The following is a 20,639-nucleotide window of genomic DNA, read 5'->3' on the forward strand; positions in this document are numbered from 1 at the left end:
TTGTGCATAAAACTGATAACCCATGCAGTTGAGACTGCTTATTTATTTCTTATTAATTCATTTCAGTCTTTATAAGTCAACTGAGCATTCAGCGTTTGTAAAGTGATTCTGGAAAATTATATTGCATAAGTAATAGTAAACACTGGTGTTGCTTCTTGGCAGGGAATGAAAATGATTCATACAGTTCCAGTGGCCTAATGAACAGAAACAGGGACTGGAGCCATGAATAGCTCATTGGCTGAAGTTTGGCAGCAGAAAAAGCGATGTTGATCGGCGGTGCCTTCACTAGCAGGCATCTTTTGAATCAGTGGGAATTACTTATTGTGAGGCATGGAGCGGCACAGAGGGAAGATTTGGAGGACAAATTTGAAGCAGGAGGAGATGGAGAAAGAAGAAAACCTCATACCTGGAAAACAAAATTAGCTGTAAACAGTGTTTTGCTTTCTCCTATTAATTTATCAAGATTTGTAACAATGCCAAGAAGTTTTATATTCTGTGAAGCACTCCAGCAAGCTTCCCAAGTACGCCTAAGATTTTACAGCCCATGCAAATTCAGTGCTGCTAGGTCTGCCAAGTTCTTGGTATTTAAATGGGACCCCAGTACTTCAAACAATTTCACTGTCAGCCATTACACAGGAAATTCTTCCTCTTTCTCTTGTTTGTTTTTTAGTAAATCCAGCTTCAACTTAATTGTAATTTGGATTTTTATCTCCAAAAATCAGCAAGTGAGCCAATGAAAGCACTCTATAAAAACATAAATAACTGTGGTAATCAGATACTGAAAATAAAATACATGAAACAAAATCTCATCAAGTAATGAACTGACTCAATTTTCTCATTTCTTTTTGTTTCACCACAGTTAGATTTCAAATGAGTCATCTGCTTTGGTTTGAAATAAGACGTATGTTTGTAGATTCACTTATTTTGTATCGCTGCCTTTTGTCTATGTGAATTAGAGAGGCTTTCAAAAAGCTGTACAACTTAGAACAGTTTACAGTTACTATTATACTATTGGGATATTTTGTTTTCTTCACATCTGATCTTATAGTTTAAGTATTTGTTTGTGCTACGATCCGAAGACCACTGCAGAGAATACTTGTCTTTCCATTGACTGCATGAAACTTTGTATCAGCATTTCAGAAAGCTTTGACTCATTTTGCTAACTTCAGACCCAGAACAGGGCTCTTTCAGATCTTCTGTATATCCTGTTTGTTGTGTCTACAGAATGCTCTTACTCCAGATCTGAAAGAAAATAAACGAATGCTTAATTTTAAGCACTTGAGTAAGTACATCCAACTTGATGCTCTTAGTCAAGCTCAAAGGAATCAGATACTTCCACAAGAAGGAGGATTACTGCTGTGAGCTAGGTTGACAGGGGAGCGCTATGGGTACAGGATGTATTTCCAGCATCCTGAAGTGTGTTCAGTTCCCTCAAATGCTCTGTTTAAACCAGTAAAATAACAATGCAGAAGAATAATTTCTCTATAAAGTCTTGCATGATTTCAAAGGAAAATATCAGTGACATTTGGGGTAATTTCAAGTGCATTTGTCTAATAAGTATTAACTAAATAAGGAATAGAAACAAATAAATTGAGTCCACCATTGTTGAGACAAAAATATTGAACAGAATACAGAATGGAAATAAACAGTGAATGAGTATGGAGAAATGAAACTCTAATATGCTGCCCTGCAACCCAGGTGGTTGTTTCGTGAAACTCTGTAGTTCTTTTTACCAGTAATAATGAAGAACTGTACTATAAAATATATGGCTGTGCACATAACTACCATGAAAGCTACAGGAAAGCCCATTAGTAATTATTATGAACATTCAAAGAAAAAAAAAAGCTACTTGTTTGCTATCTGCATATGGTAGTCATCCTGGGTCAGTGAGCTCATTAGAAAAACAAAATGGTTTTGTTTGATCATGATGTAAATGGTACTCTACAGGGACTACAGCAATTGTTCCCTAAAGCAAAGCCAATGTACGAAGCCCATGTTCTTCTCGTGGAGTAGGCGAGAAAAAAAAAAAAAATCATGGCATTCTACATACCACACTAGCACCTTTTAAAATCACAGTATGTAAAATGGCTACTAAATGCAAATACAAGATAACAGCAAATATGTTCACAGATTAATTTTTGTAATATTGTTGTATTCTTGATTTATTGGGAAGACAATTATGTTTAGCTGGGTCAATTAATAACTAAACACTTCCATTGGTTTTCCAAATCATTGCCAAACAAATGCAGAGGCTTTTAACTTTCTTACCTCATGAGATTGCTTGCTGCTTACAAAGGAGTTCTTTGCAGCTTTCTTGGACTCCTTAGGAGATCCCATCCTTAAAGTTTTTTTTTTCCCCCATGAGCAGCTCTGTAAGACTGCCTATTAGTTTATAACCAATAGAAACTGAAAATGCTACAAATAATGAAACTAAATATTTGAGACCACAAAGAGATCAGTAACATTCAAAGCAATTCTTGGCAAATTATCAAGAATAAACCAGTATGGGGTCCTGCAAAAATGCTTAGAAAATTGTATTTTATCGATGTTAAAACAGAAGGAGGTGCTGAGAGGTATTTCCATGGATAGCTATTCTGCATACAGTATTATTTGTTAATTGCAATAAAGATGTGGATCAAATAGAGATATATGGATTATATTTGCTAAATCTGTAAAGACATCAAGCAGGCAGGGAGCGTAGTTTGCTGTGTTGGCGCAGGGAAAATGGACTGTGGATTATTTAGGTCCCTTTTGATTCTTTGATTACCCTCTGAGGAGAAAAGGTATGGATGTAATTTTAGGTCATGTCCTACAGTGAGCTTTGTATTGAATAGTCTCTGTGTAAAAATGAAGTCAAACCCAGCAATGAAGCATGGTTACGGAATACAAAGCACAGTGTCTTCTCTCTTTTGTGAAGTAAAGCTGCTCTGATGAGCAAGAAAGGTGTGTTTCTTCCCTTTAGAGGAATATTGAAAAGCTGGGTGATTTTTATTGATTACTGAGACTGCAACAATTTATAGGTAGCAGCTAGCTAGAGGCCACAAATGAGGTCAGGGACATTTATTTTAACTTGTGGGTCACTCAGTGCATCTTTAAAATAACAGCTACACTCCAGATCTTGTCTGTATTACAGCATAGAACTCTTGGCTGTTAAAAAGCAGTGTTAAACTGTATGAATCAAATGGTAAATTCTAGTAAAAAACCCCTTTAAATATTTGCATTGTGAAACTAACTCGAGTCTCATTCTGTTTGTTGAATGTATTTAATCACAACCTTAAATGATAAATACCAAGAAATCAAAAATTGCTGTAATGTAAGCAGTGTCAATACCTCACTGAGGAAATGTTTTGCTCTTTCTTCACTGGTGTCTCTAAATTCATCCTCGGGAGCATTTTGTGGGGAACAAGGATAATATACAAAAAACAAGTCTGAAATGCTTCTGCAAAATATAACCAGCAAAACCTGTCTGAGATTCCTGCAGTATAATCATACGTTTTGCAGCCACATTACTCAAAAACTAAATTTGTTATTTCTTTGTTTTGTTTTAGTAAAACACTGTCATGTAGATCAGAGTTCAGCTTTGCTTCTTATTTTTATTTCCATCCTTCAGTGGAAATTAACTATGCTCTTACTTTGAAGAAATTTAGGATTTTATTCCTATTAATAAAATCTTCCTTTTTTATAAATATTTTTTTGTTTATTAAATTGTTAAGCTAATATAGCAATAACACAAAGAGACACAGCTCAAGAATTGCAAACACAAAATAATTAGGAGATCAATAAACAGTTCAGTAATTCTGTGATGACTTTGAAATGACCTGCCAGAATAAAAAAGCCCAAAGCTGCGTAGGACATCATACAAATCTTAAATGATAGTTACTGTGCCAAGAGAATTTGAGTGGGTTGGTAATGTTGATTTAGCTATCTTAATTGTGTTGAGCTCTGCAAGTCACAGAATAAAAGAGCAGTGCTGAGAACAAAAGAAGCACACACAGTAAAGAAATACTCATGTAAAAAATATACATAAAAGAAATAGTCAAAGTGAAATAATAAAATTACGTAAGGCTGCAAGGACTGAACACACCAACACCCTCCCCCCTCCAATCCCAGGTAAAGCATAATTCCGTTCTGAAACACAGTATTTTAACTGCCTGGATCATGAGTAATGGGGCTAAAAGCCAGGACTCTTGCATAACTATGTGAGAAATGACACCTTCAGTCCCTCCAGTACAAACTTTGATTATGAAGGTGTGTGAGTCTTAATTTATTTTATTGTGTTTTCAGGTCAGTTAGGTACAGAAAAAAATTCTTGTGCTTTCATGTGGTCTTCCTGTAATACTTCACTTTTCCCCAAGAGTGGTAGCAACAGTTTGATTTCCTTTAAATGTTAATTTTTCAAGTGACCCTGTCTTACATATGCAGAAAGGATTTTCACTCCACTCATAGTATTTCATATGTAGTATTGAAAATGTCCTAAATTATGGCGCATAAAAAGTTGTGGGAGAAGATAACAGAGTGATGCAAGATACGTGAAGATGAGTCCATGCAGCAATGTTCATGTCTCTTCTTAATTTTTTTTAGCACTATTTGAATGTCTAAGCAGTAGTACCTGAACAGACAGGTACAGTTCCCTTTACCCTAGACAGACTTATGAGTGAATTGCTATTCTGCTTTTTGACAATTAAACAGTAGAGAAATAGAGACAAAAGGTATTTTTGGTATGCCCAGCCTCCTCCAGTAAAGCCAATATAATCTTTTCCGTATCCATTGTTGGAATACTGTATTGCCTGTGCTATCAGCACTTTGCGTAGATGTTGCCTATACATTTCACACCTTAGTTGGAGGAAGCTGGATACAAAACTGCAGCAGCATAAGCTTCCCCATGGGCTGTGCAAACCCAAAGAAATACTTGTGCAGTGTATCTTTTGTTGTCATATCGTATCTTTTGGGGGTGGGGGGGAGGCAGAAAATTGGAGAGGAAAGACACATCAGTTTTGGGGATGTCAGCATGCATGTCAAATCGGCTCTGGTTTGCATTTCCAGGTAGAGATAGGATGAGAGAAATAGGGATAGGACTAGAGGAGATAGCCTCAAGTTTCATCAGGGGAGGTTTAGATTCTACATTAGGAAAAATTTCTTTGCTGAAAGAGTGGTCAGGCATTGGAACAGGCTGCACACGGAGGTGGTTGAGTCATCATCCCTGGAGGTGTTCAGAAAATGTGTAGATATGGCTTTTCGGGACATGGTTTAGTAGGCATGGTGGTGGTGGGTTGACAGTTGGACTTGATGGTCTTAGAGGTCTTTTCCAACCTTAACGATTCTATGACTGTATTCTATGATAATCTTCAGAAGTCAGTTTAATTGCTGCAGTTCACAGTATGTCGCTAGGAGGCAGCAGTACTCGACTAGGAAGGGTGCGTTAAAGAATTGCTTACAGCAGAGACGTTTGGGAAAATTATGAACTATTTGGCAATAGAATGTAAACAGAGAAGAAGTTATTGAATTATGGGTTTATTCCAAATTGTTTTCCAGGGATAAGTCTGAAGAAAGCAGAAAGAAAACAAGGGAATAGGAAGATGATATCAGCCTAGGAAAAAAAAAATAGTAAATGTTCACTTGTTTTTGTTTCTTGTCTTAGACAAATAATACCAGGTGACGACTACTGTGTTGCCAGCTTCATGTTCTCATGTAAACCAGAACATTTCTTTTCATTTCAGATGACATTTTATGTTAAGCCTATGACAGTTTAATTTCAGTTAACCACTGCTAATGGTGCTAAGGTACAAAGAAAGCAGGCAGTCATGCAGTCATTAACTGTATATGTAAATTAAGTAATCCATTGTGTTGGGTCATTGTTGAGGATGCTGATTTTTATTTAAAAAAAGAAAAAATTCTTTCCCTGTCCTTCTGAAAACCTTTCTTGCCTGACTGACACTTATAAAACATTTTGTCTGTAGTTATGCAAAACTACCTGAGACTGTAATAGGTTGAAATGTTAGAAGACTGAAACATTAAGTTACAATTTTGTTGTTGATTCAGTGGTCCAAATGTATGTCTGTTAACTGACTCTGTTCTGAAGTTTAACTATGTTTTTAATGTTCCTTTCATTTTGTTCATTTTCAGATGTGTCACTGTTGTCTGAACACATTGTAGTTGCCTTTTTGTTGTTTTCAGAGGTTGATAGGATGTTCTGTATGGTGCTGACCCAGTTAATTAGAGAACTGGAGATTCTAGAATGCAATATATTCCTGAAAATTCTGTTGTACTGTAGGAATGATCCATTTTTACATCTTTTTAATTACTATCTATCCCTTTAAGTGCTTTGTCTAATTTTCATCTTGTAGAAATGACAGTAACAGTCCCCTCTACTTATGGGGTAGAGTCAAGCACAGTTTCTTCCTGAAATCAGAATCACTAAGGTGAAAAAGACCTTTAAGATCATTGTGAGATCCTCTGTAACCTCTAAGAGACCTATTAATCACAAATGACTGCTAAGACCTGTAATGATTTAATGTTGGTAGTTTTCAACCACCAAAAAAATACATACAGATAATTTCCACAAATACCTAACATGTAATTGCTCCATGGAGCAATGCTATATGTTGACTTGGTTTTGCTCATCCAAATTGTATTTGTTATTCCATAAATATACTTTAATTTGTAATGGTAATGCATAGCTTCTCAGTAGGTTAATGTAAGATTATGACTCTCTGCTGAGAAACATCTATATTTATAGAAAAGGAAAGGAGAAATCTTCTTGTGCAAAATTAAGAAAAAGGAGGGTGGGTGAAGGAAAGGAACAAAGAAGATAAATAAAAGTATATCTGAATACCCTACATCTTTACTAGCACTTTTTTCCTCTATTCAGTTGGACAGAGCATAAATACATTGATTTCATGGGACTGCTTTTAGAAAAATTAGGAAGAGCAACAGAAGGGGGTTGCTTTGAGGAAACACTTGTTTTTTCCGTGAAATAAAATATAATTCTTAAAAACATGGAAAAAAATAAAATTTTCCTCAAAGGAACTCCCCCTGTCACTCTTATTCATGCTTTGGCATCCTGTGCTGAAATTAGTCCTGTGGAGTCAGTTATTAAAATCTGTGTAAAGGCTCTCATTAACCTTGCATTGTGCCCTACAAATGTGTCTCTTAAATGTATGTTCAGCAAATGCTTGACATCTTAAAAATAATAGACTAGTTATTAAAAACATGCAATATTATTGCTATAACAATATGATTGTTGTAATGCAGATCATTTACTGGGCACTCTGTACATATGAGGGTTACATTTGTGTGGCATAATCAAAGTCAATGAGAGTCTTTCCTTTGATTTCAATAGGCTTTAAATCAGGCTTTTTTGAGAAGTACCATTAGCTGTCAGATGTGTTTTTGAGACTATATGTATCAATCTGATTAATTAGTAGCAATCTAAAAATGTTTTCGTGAATGGTTTCTTCAAATTCAGGCTCACATAAAAAACTCTGTAATATCTCATTGTTGTGGTTTCTCCTACGGCCCTTTTAAATTCCTGTTAATTCCCATTTGATAGTAAATTTAACTTCCTTACCAACATAACTGATTAAATAACAGGGATAATAATGAAATTCCAGTAAAGCTTTCTGCATGCAAAGCTGAAAAGGGAATAATTACTGCCAAAGAAACTTCTGGATTCATCTTTCTCAGATTCTACTTCTTTATAAAGTAAGAGTTCTTTTAAACTTCGCCAATTTTGTTGTACTGTGTAAATAAAGATGATCTTTTATTATTTCTTTTTTTCCAGTGAGGTAGCACAAAGAGGTGACCCTCACCCCAATGTATTCCTATGCAAGCCTTTCCAAAGACATAGTTTGTACCTGCAGCAGGACTTAATTTTTTCTTCTGGCAGAACATTTAGTATGTTGGGGATTGACAACTGTGTTGTCCCATTGTTAGGGCTGAGAAGCAAGTGTAGTTTAAGTCTACATAATGCTGACATTAGCGTACACGGACATCAGCATTCATTGTGTCAGTATTATGTAAGAGGAGCTAGACGTCTGCAGATTTAAATAGTTTTACAGTCTTTCAATTCAATCAGTTATTTTATTGCAACTCCCCCCTTTGAAATGTGATCTGAAAATTATCCAACAAGCAAAGCAATGACTCCGATTAGAAATAATTTCTGCAGAGTTTTGCTCTTCACTTATTGATTATTAATCAGAGCAATGAATTCTGTAGCTTTCATCATCAGCCAACTTCAGCCTACTAAGAAGCATGAAATTTTATCTTCATCAATAAGTTTTCCTTTAAAGAAGCTATATAAAAATTGATTATGAGTACTGTGTCTGTGTCATTAAGAAAGATAGGTTTGTTTTCCTCATTAAAAAAATTAACTAGATTTTTATTAACTGTTTTCTTAAACCCCTGAGGCTGATCGTTCCTTTTACTTATATTTCAGTGAAGTACAATTGTACAGAAATTGAGCCTTTTATCTTTTAACTGCTGAGTTAGGCTAATAATATTTGGTTATAAAGTCTGTCCTTGAATATTGAATTTTTTTTTTACCTGTTGTTAGATACACTTAATATCATGCTTGTATTTACTTATTTCCATGAGTCTTTGACTGAATGATTTTTATATGAGTGAAGGTGTCATAAATAAAAGCTCTTGAAGGATTCATTTGTATTCTAGTAATAGTGTTTCAGCATGCTAAATTATGAAGGGTTCTACAGACGTTTATAATAAAAACTTGACAAATCTAAACATTAAATTTGCCTGTACACTGAGTCTGAACTTAAGGTATTTCACATGTCTTCAAAGGAACCAGAAGCACTGAAGAGAACCATAAAATAAGACTAGTATGAGATTTTCCTAACCAAATTCTTCCATGGAGAAAGTAAAATTTTGAAAGTGAAGCAGGTTTGAAGAAGGACTTTACACAGTCTTTCTACAATACAAATGTTACTTTTGGTGTATAACAGGGCCTATTTTTTTTTTAAGTTCTTTGAAAGTATAGGAAATTCCTCCTATTGTTTACTGTTAGTATTTATTCCTGGAAGGATGTGGTTCCACACAGTGGGTTCCCTCTTTATTCTCCTTCCCTATACCTATCTGACTTTGGGAGTTACATGGATGGTTTCTTTATCCCATCCACTGTCATCTTCATCTCCATCCCCTCCCAATACTTGTATATAACAGTGCCCTCAGAGCCAGAAAATGACATCAAAATTACAGTATTTTAAATTGATTTTCTAGCACCCTTGTCATGCCATCTCTGCAGGTTTGCTGCCTCTAGGCTTCTCAAAATTCTTCCTGGAGAAGGAATAAGAGAGAGAATTTGTCTACTTAGCAAGGTTTCAGCAGGGAAGTTGCTTCTCTGTAACATCGATGCACATTTCCATAGTCACACTGTTTAAAAGGGTGTTTGAGCCATCAGGGAGACCGTTTTAAAAATGGATTTGCATCAGAATTTCTTTTACAGCTATTCATATCCGCCATCACCTCAGAGCTACACACCTTTATAGCCACCTTCCTTGTGAATATCAAAGATCCTTACTTTTGATGAAGTGGTTTATAAAATAGCTTGAATATTTTTGTACTTTGTGCCTCATTCTCTCACCTTCTTTTCCTCGTTCCTCCAGCTGATGGGTAGATACCTGTATGCTTGGTAAAGGGTCCGGGCCTTTTTTGCTGAGTTTGAGCAGTTTTGAGTGTTGTACATGTGTTCACCACCTTCTCAATGAATGCAGGCTACAGCATATCCTCACAAACCTTCAGTCTTCTCCTTTCACAGTATCACAGGAAATAAATATTGAGGCCCTGCAATCTATTTATGGAAAGAAAAAAAAAACCTCTCAGTGGGACATCAGTGTCAGTTTTTCATGGAGTTTTTAAGAATGTCATTTTCTTGGAGTAAATGTTACTGTAATTAAGTATTTTCCATGCAGCAAAATTGATTCTCCATTCTGCAGTTTATAAACTTAGGCATTTCTTTGTGAATCCACAGCTCATCTGAAAAGCACTGTGCCTGTTTCACTCGGCATGCTCCATTTTCATGTTACTAATAGAAGCTGCTTGTTTAAGAGAAAGAAAAAGGGCTATTGAAATATAATCAGACACTATGTGGGTTATTCTAATTATGTTGTTGGCATTCAGATGACTCAAAATGAATCTAAAAATAATGTTGATAGAAATAATTGTCTCATAGGTTAAAAATTTGTCTACTGAGAAAGCATATGAATTATTATGCCACACACCTATCTGAGACTAAATAAAAATATATTTTAGCTTGTATGATTTTTAGTCATACCAAATAAAAAAATTAAGATGAAGCCTCATTTAAAAATTCTATTTCAACATTCCACCTTTCTCCCTTCCCCAGGCACATATACAAAAAATGCAGGACTAGTCCCGCAGAACTTTGGTTATGTAGGTCTTCTATCTCTTGGATACATTCATGTGAACGGATCAAAAAGATATTATGAGGGCACGAATCTGTGTATTTTACTTTGCCAGTAAGATCAATGCATCAGGTTTGGCCTATAGCTTGCACTCATTTTGCAAGTTGAATTGCTTGTACGCATTTCTAAACAACTTTGTCTCACTACAGTTTTTGATATCATGCAATATGCCAGCTCTCCTGAGTTAAACAGTACTGGCCCAAGTCTGTTCATAGAAGTTTCTTAAATCACTTCATAATAACTAGTGAAATAAAGTCATCTTACAGGATTAGGAGACAAAAAGATGACCATTGCTGGTTGCTTGTAATAGTTGGAATGGTTTTATGTTTTTGTAAGGGACTAGGAGAAAAGAAAGGAGAGGAGAAAGTATTTGTGTGTGCATGTGTTCCCATGTATTTTGCACAGTTCTGTGTTGTCAGTGCATTTTAGTGGTATAAGTAATCATATATTTATACACTGAGCAGTTACTTGAAATCTCAGTGTTTTATTAGAAAGTAGAGTGTGATTTAAAGTGTTCTTATGTATAATTGGTACACTGATTCTAGCTGGTTGAAATATTTTTACTCCCCTTTCTTCCATCCTCTGCCCCTGACCCTGAAAAAATTATATTGAAAGTAGTTTTAATTATTCCACACCTGAAAAGGAAAACCAAGGGGAAATGTAGGGGGTATTTTGTTTGTTATTTGTTTGTTCATTTAATTATGGTTTTTGATCTCACAACTGCCTAGGTACCTGAGTCCTAGAAATCTCATTAATACAAACTGTGGGAAAAGAGGAACTATTTAAATGCTACCCTGTTCTCCAGCTGAGTCAGGTGAAAGGGTTTTACTTACCAGCTGGCTGCCAATTTTTTTAACTGTTTCAATAGGTGATCTTTCCATTGTTGATTCTGTTTCTTTTATTATTTTTCCTGCTAGGAAAAAATACTTTCTCCTGCTTGAAGTTTTTATGATATAGGGGTACCCAATATTGATTACTACCTTTACAAAAAGAAATGTTGGCTGTCCTTTTTACTCTAAATGTAGCAGTTCAGTAAATGCATTGCTGCTAACTGCACCATCCATCCAGGCTGTATCCCTTGGACAGAGGAATACACATCTTCATAGGCCAGCAAGGAAAAATTACAAGTAAACTACCTATGAATTTCTTATTTGCTGTAGGATCTTGTGAATGGCAATCCCCAAAGGAAAGTCTTTACCATGAATTTGGAGCCGTGTTGTTCATCTGTTGTAAGATATTGAAGACCAAAGTTCTTACCCTTTTAGTAGATGTAAAAATCAGAGGAGTTTCAAGTTCTCTTTGCTGGTTCCGACTGAGCCAAATGGGACCTTGAAACGACTATGAACTTATCTGCTTACAAAAAGTCAGAGTGCCAGGATTAAAGAAAAGTGGAGGAGGAGAAAGTATACTTGTGACCTAATGAGACCCAAGTGCAGAACAGCAAACAGAGAAGACAGCAGGGGGAAAATTGTACCCTCAGAGTGTGTTTGCAGTAAATGCAAACCATCCACCATTGTTTGGTCTTGCCTGCTTGCCAATCAGTCAGTAAAACTGGCTGCCACTAAGGAGTGATTATAGCTTTAGTTCCATGATTGCTCCTCTTTGCTAGAAAGTGTTAATTATGAGGAACATTACTATTCCATTCTTTATTTTAGCACTGTAGGATGCTACTTCATTTTTTTTAACAGTTGGGGAGGTGGAGGGAAATCTGAGAATTCATTCTAAGAAGGTCTAAGGTAGTTGTTCCTTTTAATTAAATACTTTCAAAATGCCTTGAAGTCAACAAGATCCTCTTTCTCCAATCTCCCTAAATTTTCTAACAAACTATTAAAACTAATCTTGCTTCTAGGCTTGTGAAGCACTGTGGGTGGGAAAGCCAATTACATCAATATTTTATTTTTAAAAATAGCATGTATTTTTCCCCCTATCGAGACCTGTTACATTTCCAGCAGCATTCAATACAATAGAGTACTGTTAAATATACTATTGGCATACAATCAACTACCATTTATTTTACTGTTGAGTGACTTGTTACAGTAGATAGAAACCATTCAATACCATTGACAAAAAACAGACAGCTCTGAAATACTGTTAGACTATTTTTGTAATGAATGGAGCCTTAATTTCAGCTCTGTTTTCTTGTGGATGCCAGATAGAATTGTGCAGAGCAGAACAGCAGCTTTATTTATTAAGCCTTGCAATGCATTTTTGTCTTATTACTGCCACACAATAGTCAATGACCTTCATCAGAGAAGGTGAAACAACTCCTCTCACCTGATCCCTCCTGGCCAAACATCTTTCAAGAAAAAGCACTGTATTGTCTGATTGATTACCCAGAAATATCACAAACTAGTAGTGTTTTAGAGGCCTTTAGGGTGCAGCTGTGTTTTAGATATAGGAATTTCCCTTTCTATCACAATATTCTGGCAAAAAATTAAAGGCATTGTGGAGTTTTTAGTCATGCCTGTGTTAGGAGGCTCAAGGGCCCACTCTGAACTGTTGATGCTGTGCAAAAAATTTATTCTCACTGGTGAATTTCTGAGATCAGACCAAGTGTTGTGTAATTTATTCCATCCATGCTCTGTAAAACAAAAGGTATGAAATATACTCTGCAGGTAGATTGCCCTGGCATACCAATGCACATCTGGCACACAAGTGCTGAGTGCCTTTTTATTTGTTGGATAACAATCAGTGTTTACCTGAAATAGATGAGGAAAGAAAGCAGGCGATAATACAGTTGGAGAGTTCTCATACTATAAGCTACACACTAGACTCTCGTATACCAATAAACTTGTACAGAATAGCATCAGTGACTTCTCTGCAACTCTTGATTCCATCTCCAGACTCGAGAACATTGCATAGAAACTTGAATTTACTAAAGTATCCTCCATCCCAATTCATGCAGAGATATTCCCAGCAAGTTCTGGACATTCTTGCAGAATTGACTTTATCAATAAAAGGCACGATACCTTTGCAAAAGTCCTTAAGGAGTTTACAGAGTAAGTTTATGACACTGCCGTTATCATTCAGCGTCAGTAACAAGAGATTCTTTTGAGTTCATTCTTTTTGCAAAAAATATAGTCCTTCAGTTCGGCTATGAGGAGAAGAAAGATCCAGATATTGTTGACAAAGACCAGCTCTGAAGCAGTGGAGCCATGATTTACCTTATTAAAAGACCTAAAGAGAATAGCACATGTTTGGGAATAAGATTGCTTTCCTTAACAAAAAGAAAAGGTATACCAGCTCTTCAGAATAAAGACTTATATATGCATCCTCAGTTTAAAATAGTTTATTAATGTTCTACACATAATGATAAAACGGGATCCCCACCCACACAGTGATTGTCTTCTTTGCAAGACAGCAAATGCAACAAGCATCTCTACTTAAACAGACGTGCTCTGATGTACTGTAACAAGAAGAAGCAGGATAGTGCAGTCAAAAGCTGTACAACAAACAGAAAACCTCAGAAATACTGGACTAGCATAAGTGTTACCCCAAACAGAAGCTATTAAAAAGAAACTTATAGTTTTAATATTACTGCCTAAAGGAATATTTGATCAAATACACAGCTTATTGAGCCTGGACTGTTAGAGTCCACTATGAACTAGAATACTTTCATTCTCTGGAAACATCAATGTTATTTCTAATTCCTGTTACTTCAAAAAGTTCTGTTTCATAACAAGAAACAGAATTTAAACACGCAATTAGCTCAATCTGTTAACTTTTTTAAACACTTGCTTCTTCAGGTTATTGAAGGAATTACATTAACTGTTGAATGAATTACACTGATAAGGATTGAACTAATTGGAATAACTCAGGTCCACCAATTTCTTACCAATAACATTTTTTCCTTCATAAATGAGCTGAAGAGGCTTGATCTGGATGCTCTGAAATGTCACCACAGGAGGCTTGCAATCAAATAATGCTTCCCATCAAAATTTGATCAGCTTTAATAGCAGGAGAGTTTTGGAATATGTGATCACCCTGAAGGGCATGCTGACTTCACTAAAATGACATAGTTATCAAATATTGGGTATTAATTCAGTAAATTTGTGGCCTACGTGCATAGCCTGAGGCTCTGAGACAGAGTTAGTGGTCTACTGAAAGCTTTGCGCGAAAATCTCCAGCTACAAAACATAAAAAAATGCAAACTAAATAAACAAAAAAGGAAAGATTTTATCTTTTAAATCAAAAGGAATTTAAATTAAATTGCCCTTTAAATTGTTGAACAAATGGAACAATGAATGCAACTGGAGTTGTAAATGTTGTTGAATGATCTTTGTTTAACTATTGATGTAGTTTTCAACAGAAAAGTTAACTACTTCATACATCTATGCCTGAAGCCTAGCAGTCTTCAGAAATAACGAATTCTCCAGCTGCAACAGTAGGAGAGAGTAGGTAATGCCAACTAAATAATACATTTTGTCTGTGTTGTGATTATCTATGAATCGCGTGGAATGTGCTGAGCCAGGACATTTTAACAAAATGTGGACTGAAACATATCTGAGAAAATTATAAAAACACAAAGGGGATAAAAAGATTATTAAATGGAAAAATAACTGCATTTGGTAGACAGCCTCTTAGGAATCTCTTGATTTCACACAAGCATAATACAATTAATAATTTCCTGGAGCAAGGACTATGCAGAGCTAGACTGACCACTCTACGAAATAAACATATAAAGGGCAGGGAACCTGGGATTCTAACAGTGAAATTTGCTGGCTTAGGTGACTTGTTATCCCCCCACAGCAAAAGACACTTGTTTATATCCTGGAATGCATTAAAGAGCTAAAGAAATCTTCATGTAACCTCTAGGTCCCTGGGCCTCCGCCCACACACTTCAGCAGCCAAAAATCACTCGCTGTCATCCAGACCTTTATCACTCTTAAAGTAGAGACTTACAACTGGGGCTGGAGCAGCCTTACTTGCCAGGGTATTTTATGTCCTGGGGGTCTATAGGCACTTTTTAGAGCCTATAGGTACCTCCCAGTTTGTTCCTATTGTACTTACTAACTCTTGACAGTAGACGTTGACATAAATAAGAATGTGATCCTAAAATCTCAAGACAGGAATTAAGAGGTAAAAACACTCTTCCTAAATATTTGCAGGTAATTTTGTTTTATAAAACCTTTGACAGAGAGAAGGAGGTACTCAAGAGGCAAATGTTAGGAGTGGAAAGTCCCTTGTATGGCCCAAATGATATCTTCCAAATAGCCTAGTGCACCAGAGCATCACTGATACGGGTTCTCCAGACAGGGAATAGGTTTAGAAGCCTGTAGTTTTCTTTAAAAACAAACAAGAAAACAAACAACACTCCCCCCAAAAAAACCAAACCCAAACTAATAAGACTTTGGTCTGGTTATAGAGAATGACTGTGACTGTAGATGCTGTATTACTTCACTGGAACATTTACTAATTGAAGTGGAGAGAAGCGCAGGCTGAATAGAACTATTGGTCATTCTCACTGGACCTGGGCAGAGGAGGAATGAATGCTGGTGGATTGCTTAATGGAAAATTTGAAAACCTCATTGCAAAAGAATGACTGAAAAACCTACTGGTGAGATGATCCTGAGCTATACAACCACATTTCATATGTTCTCATATGCTTTTACATTCATGACAAAAATCATGACTTTCAAAAGAAAAAACAAAAAAAAACCCCTGCTTTAGTAACTTCCATGGTTTTCTTTTCTTCTCCGGGTCAAGCTCAAAGTAGAATCTTCTGCTATTCATATTTTCATTTAGCAATATCCTGGAATAAGTAACTGGGAAAAAAAAAATTGACAAAACATCAGTGAAAAATACTGTGTACATCTACTCCATTTTGTCTGGATGGGAATTTGTAACCAGCTCAATTTGGCACCTACCTACTGTTTCTCATTCACTCCTGCTGTATGTCTATAGTCTAATACAATTTTTTTCATATTGATGCTTTGTCTAAAATTCTTTCCATGCCTCATTTGCTTGCCTCATTCACTTGCCATCACTTTCCAACTGTAACAGTTTTTTTCCTCTCCTTGATCTCTGCCTCCAAATTTCTTTCTCCCTATGTCATCATTTAAGCTGTGTGAATATACTACCAACTAGTGAGCTTAGGTTTTATTAAGATTTCACTTAGAGTTTTTATTCAAAAGTCTGTGGGAATGACAGCTTAAAACTAAATATTTCAAGGTGACATTTCAATGTAATGCCTGCAGATAGAGCCTTATATAAATGTCAATGAACTAGGAAAAACCTTTCTGTGATTAGGGATCTTATTTGTAAAACTACAGTATTATTTATTCCTTATGTATCATTTTAGACCAGAGGTGAAAATTTTGTTCCAGAGAGGTTGTGAAATTTTAAAATATATTTTAATTTCTTAAATGAGACATAAAAATGTTATAATTTACCTGAAAAGCATTTACAAATACTTGTTGCAGTTTAATCAAACAAAGTGATTTCTGCTTTCCCCCCACAACTCTATCATAATAAAAAGAAATGGTGAAAAGAAAGTCTTTTTGGAAAGAAGCACTAAAATGTTTTGTTATAAAATAGAGAGAAATTAGTTATTTTTAAACCACTATGATTTTCACTTCCTCTCTCGAGCTAACCTTCAGCTAAATTACAATATATGATCAATGTTTCCATGCAGTAGTCAATTTTTGCAGAGTTCTCACTGCCATTTCCAATTGATCTGCTCATTTTAAGGACAGGGAATTGGTGGTGCTAAAATACAGTATTACCTCCCTGGAACCTACTACTGAATTAAAAAAAATACTGGTAGAATCATCCCTTAGTATTAGGTGAAAGCAAGAAAAGCCTTTTTCCTCATTTAATTTGGCTTTCCCAGAAAAAAAACTTTACTGAGCCCTGCAAACAACTAGAATACCTGCAGCATGTAACAAACCCCTTACAGAGGATCATACTGTGAGTTCACCATCTAGCTGTATCCTGAGCCTCAAATGTATTTGGACATCTTCTTGCCATTCCAAAAAGCTTGACAAAATGTTCTAAAAAGTTGGACTTCAACGAGGGGAAGGAGATGTTAGGTTATTCCTTTTTCCCTTTCCCTTTCCTTTTCCCGTTACTCTTCTCCTTCCTCTTCCCCTTTCTCTTTCTCATATCTTCCTTCGGTCAGTCCAGACTCTCTTCTCCATGTACCTTGCACCAGTAAGATCACTGGTTTAAGTTGAGCAGAGATCAGAATTGAAAGGAACCTTTTTTTTAAGCCACCTATTTAAGTTGCCTCTGAGGCACACTCCTTTTCATTTGTCTTTCCTCTGTGCAAGATGGACCACTCATTGAAGTGCCCCTGGACGTATCATAGTGGCTTACAAGCATGAGGCAGCAAATTCCTTGTCAAAAGTACCATACTTTTGCACAAAAAGTCTGGCCCATCCATAAAGCTGTGGAAATTGTAATGTGGCCTATACTTAAATAGGCTTAGTTAAAGGACGGAGGGGTTTCTTTAGGCTATATCTGAACTTGTGGAACATTTATATCAGAGTTACTGAGCTATTTGGTGCACACAATAAAAGCAATTCCCCTCTGCTTATGAACTCACTAAACACATTTGAATTAATATCTAAGTAATTTCCATGAGTTTTTAATAACTTTATTCTATTCTCCTTTTGTCAGGAGTCATAATAGTGTGGTTAATGTATGCTTTTCTATATTGATTAAATGGAATACAAACAACTTCCAGCCTATACTTGTAGCTGAAGCCTGGTGCCATTCTGTGAATCAATCAGCTGAATACATACAACAATTTACACAGCAGATGTAAGCTGTCTGCTACTGCGTTGGTTTGCTCTTGAATATTTTCCTGATGTTAGGTAGTCTGCAAATTTGGTTGTTTACCATATGGATCCATTGATAGGAAATCAGAACTACATGCCTTTCTTTCTATATTGTATCATATGAGTATATATGTTTGGAATACAAGACCTTATTATATGATGGTTCTTCATTCTGTGTGACTGTGTTTGTGAGCTTTAGTCAACACAGTCCAAAACTCAAATTTGGAAGCTGGTCATATTGCATTTGAGAACCTCTATAGTGAAGAACAGTTTGAACAAGAGCTTGAATAAGAAATCTTGAACATTTCTGAGGCTGTGGGATGCTTTGCTGGCAAGAAAAGCCAGTTTTCACTGCTTTGTATGTCTTGAATATGTAAAATGGCTAGAATAGGAAGTGGCAAATCTGTCCAACAAGTTTAATGTCAACACAGTATAAACCATTAAAAGTACTACCTGAGATTATAATGCAGTCAGTATGGTCAGATAAAAATGATACTTTAAGGGTAAATTTCCTCTCTGAGAATGAAAGTAGTAGGTATAGTAGTTAAATGGAACACCTTCAACAATATATAATCTACAGTTCCATCATACACCTTCATTATTTCCCCTATAATTAGGATTTTAATCCTTGTATTTGTTCTTTTTAAAAGCATATTAACATTGCAAACCAATCCTACTGATTTATTGATTTATTATGTGTATCATGAATGAGTCCTGAAGATCATATTAATGGAGAAAGTTATTTAATTCTATACAAATATTTAGGGATGGAGCCAATATTGTGTTTCTTTATTATGAGAAGCTCTATTTCTTCTAATATCAATGTCATCTTACAAAGCTCCTCATCTACTATGAGGAAAGAAGGATTATTAGAACTGACAGAGTACTTGGCTTTTCAAAGCTATTCTATTTCTTGTAATTATTCCTTCTGAATTTCTACATGCAGCGTGACTTCCACTGAAAACCTGTTTGCCCTGTTAGTCTGATAGCAATTTCAACAAACAAGTTTCTTCCTTCAATATTGAATTGTCGAAACAAAACTGCTATTAGATATTTAAACAAGATACCTGATATGATTCTTTTTGTTATTTTATTTTGGGAACAGGAGACACTGGCAGATACCTTCAGGTGGTCTTTCATTAGGCATGAGTTTTAACAGATGTAGTTAAGTTTTAATCAGATTGAAAACCTAATCTTCTTGTCTATGCATAAGATATTGTCATAATCATTGCCAAAATTTTCACCGTTTGGGAAGAGAGTATTTAAAAAAGAAATCAAGAAAGGAAAAAAAAGAAAGAAAAACCTACACAGAAAAAAATTAATAAATTTCCAACAGGCTAAAAAGCAGTGTTATATTTTTCCAGTTCACCATACAATTTGGCATTTATCTTTTACAAGAGATGCTGCTGGTTTTAGTAAGCATAAATTGCTTTCTCTGGGTTTTTTTATTAAAGGTAAGGAAAGGGAATAACGTGTAAGCAACATGTATGTTTTATAAATTATAAAACAGAGATCTGCACTAACCTCCAGTCTCATGTGGCAGATACATTTTCCATATGTTTTGAATATATGTGTGTATCTATGTGTATATTATGTATACACACATATTTTATTTTACTTCAGTTTCATTTTACCTTGCGTTATAATCACATCCAATGTCCAGAACTTAGGCTGAGGAGATTCTCTAAGGAAAATGCAGGATGCCACAGGAGCTGATTCAGTGAGTGGTACTCTTCCTTTTGAGTCGGAGCTGAACTAATGACTTCGCATGTGGTTCTGGAAGGAAACGCCTGAATGAGAGAGAAAATTGGAGTCTATCTATAAGCAAGTTAGCCATACTGTCATAACCTGAATACATGTCAGTAATAGCAGTAGATAAATTTAATCTTGGATAAACCGCCACTTTTAAAGAGGTTTTTAATTCTCTGTGACTGGAGGAGTTGCTTTGTTTTGTTCAAATAAGGCATCAAAAGGAATTAAAAAGTTTAGAACCACAGAAAAATGGCAATTAAATGTTCTGTATTTGGATTGGACTTTGGACTTAAAATCTCCATTTAAAAAAAGCTAGAAGCAGATGCCCAGATGCAGGACTCTGTGTGTTTGTGGTAGAGGGCAAAGGACAATGTTTCTCGGAGCAGAAAAACTAGCTTTCTATTACTCTGATCCTGAGACTGTCTGCCATACAATTACATGCCCACATTTCTTCCTGATTTCCTTAAAGAAACTCAAAAACTGCTCACCAGCAGCTGCTGCTAAAAATAATTTTTGTATAGCAGTCACCAAGGCGGCTTTTCCTGTCATCGCAGATGCAAACACAGGCATGGTGACCTATGCATTTATGATGCACATGAGCTGGCAATGAAAATGCTGGCCTTGCGAAAAGTATCCAGACTTTTCACCTTGAAGAAACATATCCAATAAA

At 35.7% G+C, this 20,639-nt stretch overlaps 1 long non-coding RNA gene across 2 annotated transcripts in view; it reads right to left on the reverse strand.

The window, feature by feature from the left end:
- The window catches only part of LOC142361089 (uncharacterized), an 87,034-nt gene that overhangs the window by 16,616 nt on the left and 49,779 nt on the right, over positions 1-20,639 (reverse strand). The window contains exons 3-4 of one of the 2 annotated variants that reach the window (XR_012763622.1): positions 19,852-20,007; positions 13,685-16,201 (exon numbers count right to left, since the gene is read on the reverse strand). This is a non-coding gene — a long non-coding RNA (uncharacterized LOC142361089). Of the gene's footprint in view, positions 1-9,595; positions 9,803-13,684; positions 16,202-19,851; positions 20,008-20,639 lie in introns of those variants that run through there. The other variant, XR_012763621.1, reaches the window with a different exon arrangement.

The sequence above is a fragment of the Opisthocomus hoazin genome, chromosome 4 (assembly GCF_030867145.1).
Source record: "Opisthocomus hoazin isolate bOpiHoa1 chromosome 4, bOpiHoa1.hap1, whole genome shotgun sequence".
Classification (NCBI taxonomy): domain Eukaryota; kingdom Metazoa; phylum Chordata; class Aves; order Opisthocomiformes; family Opisthocomidae; genus Opisthocomus; species Opisthocomus hoazin.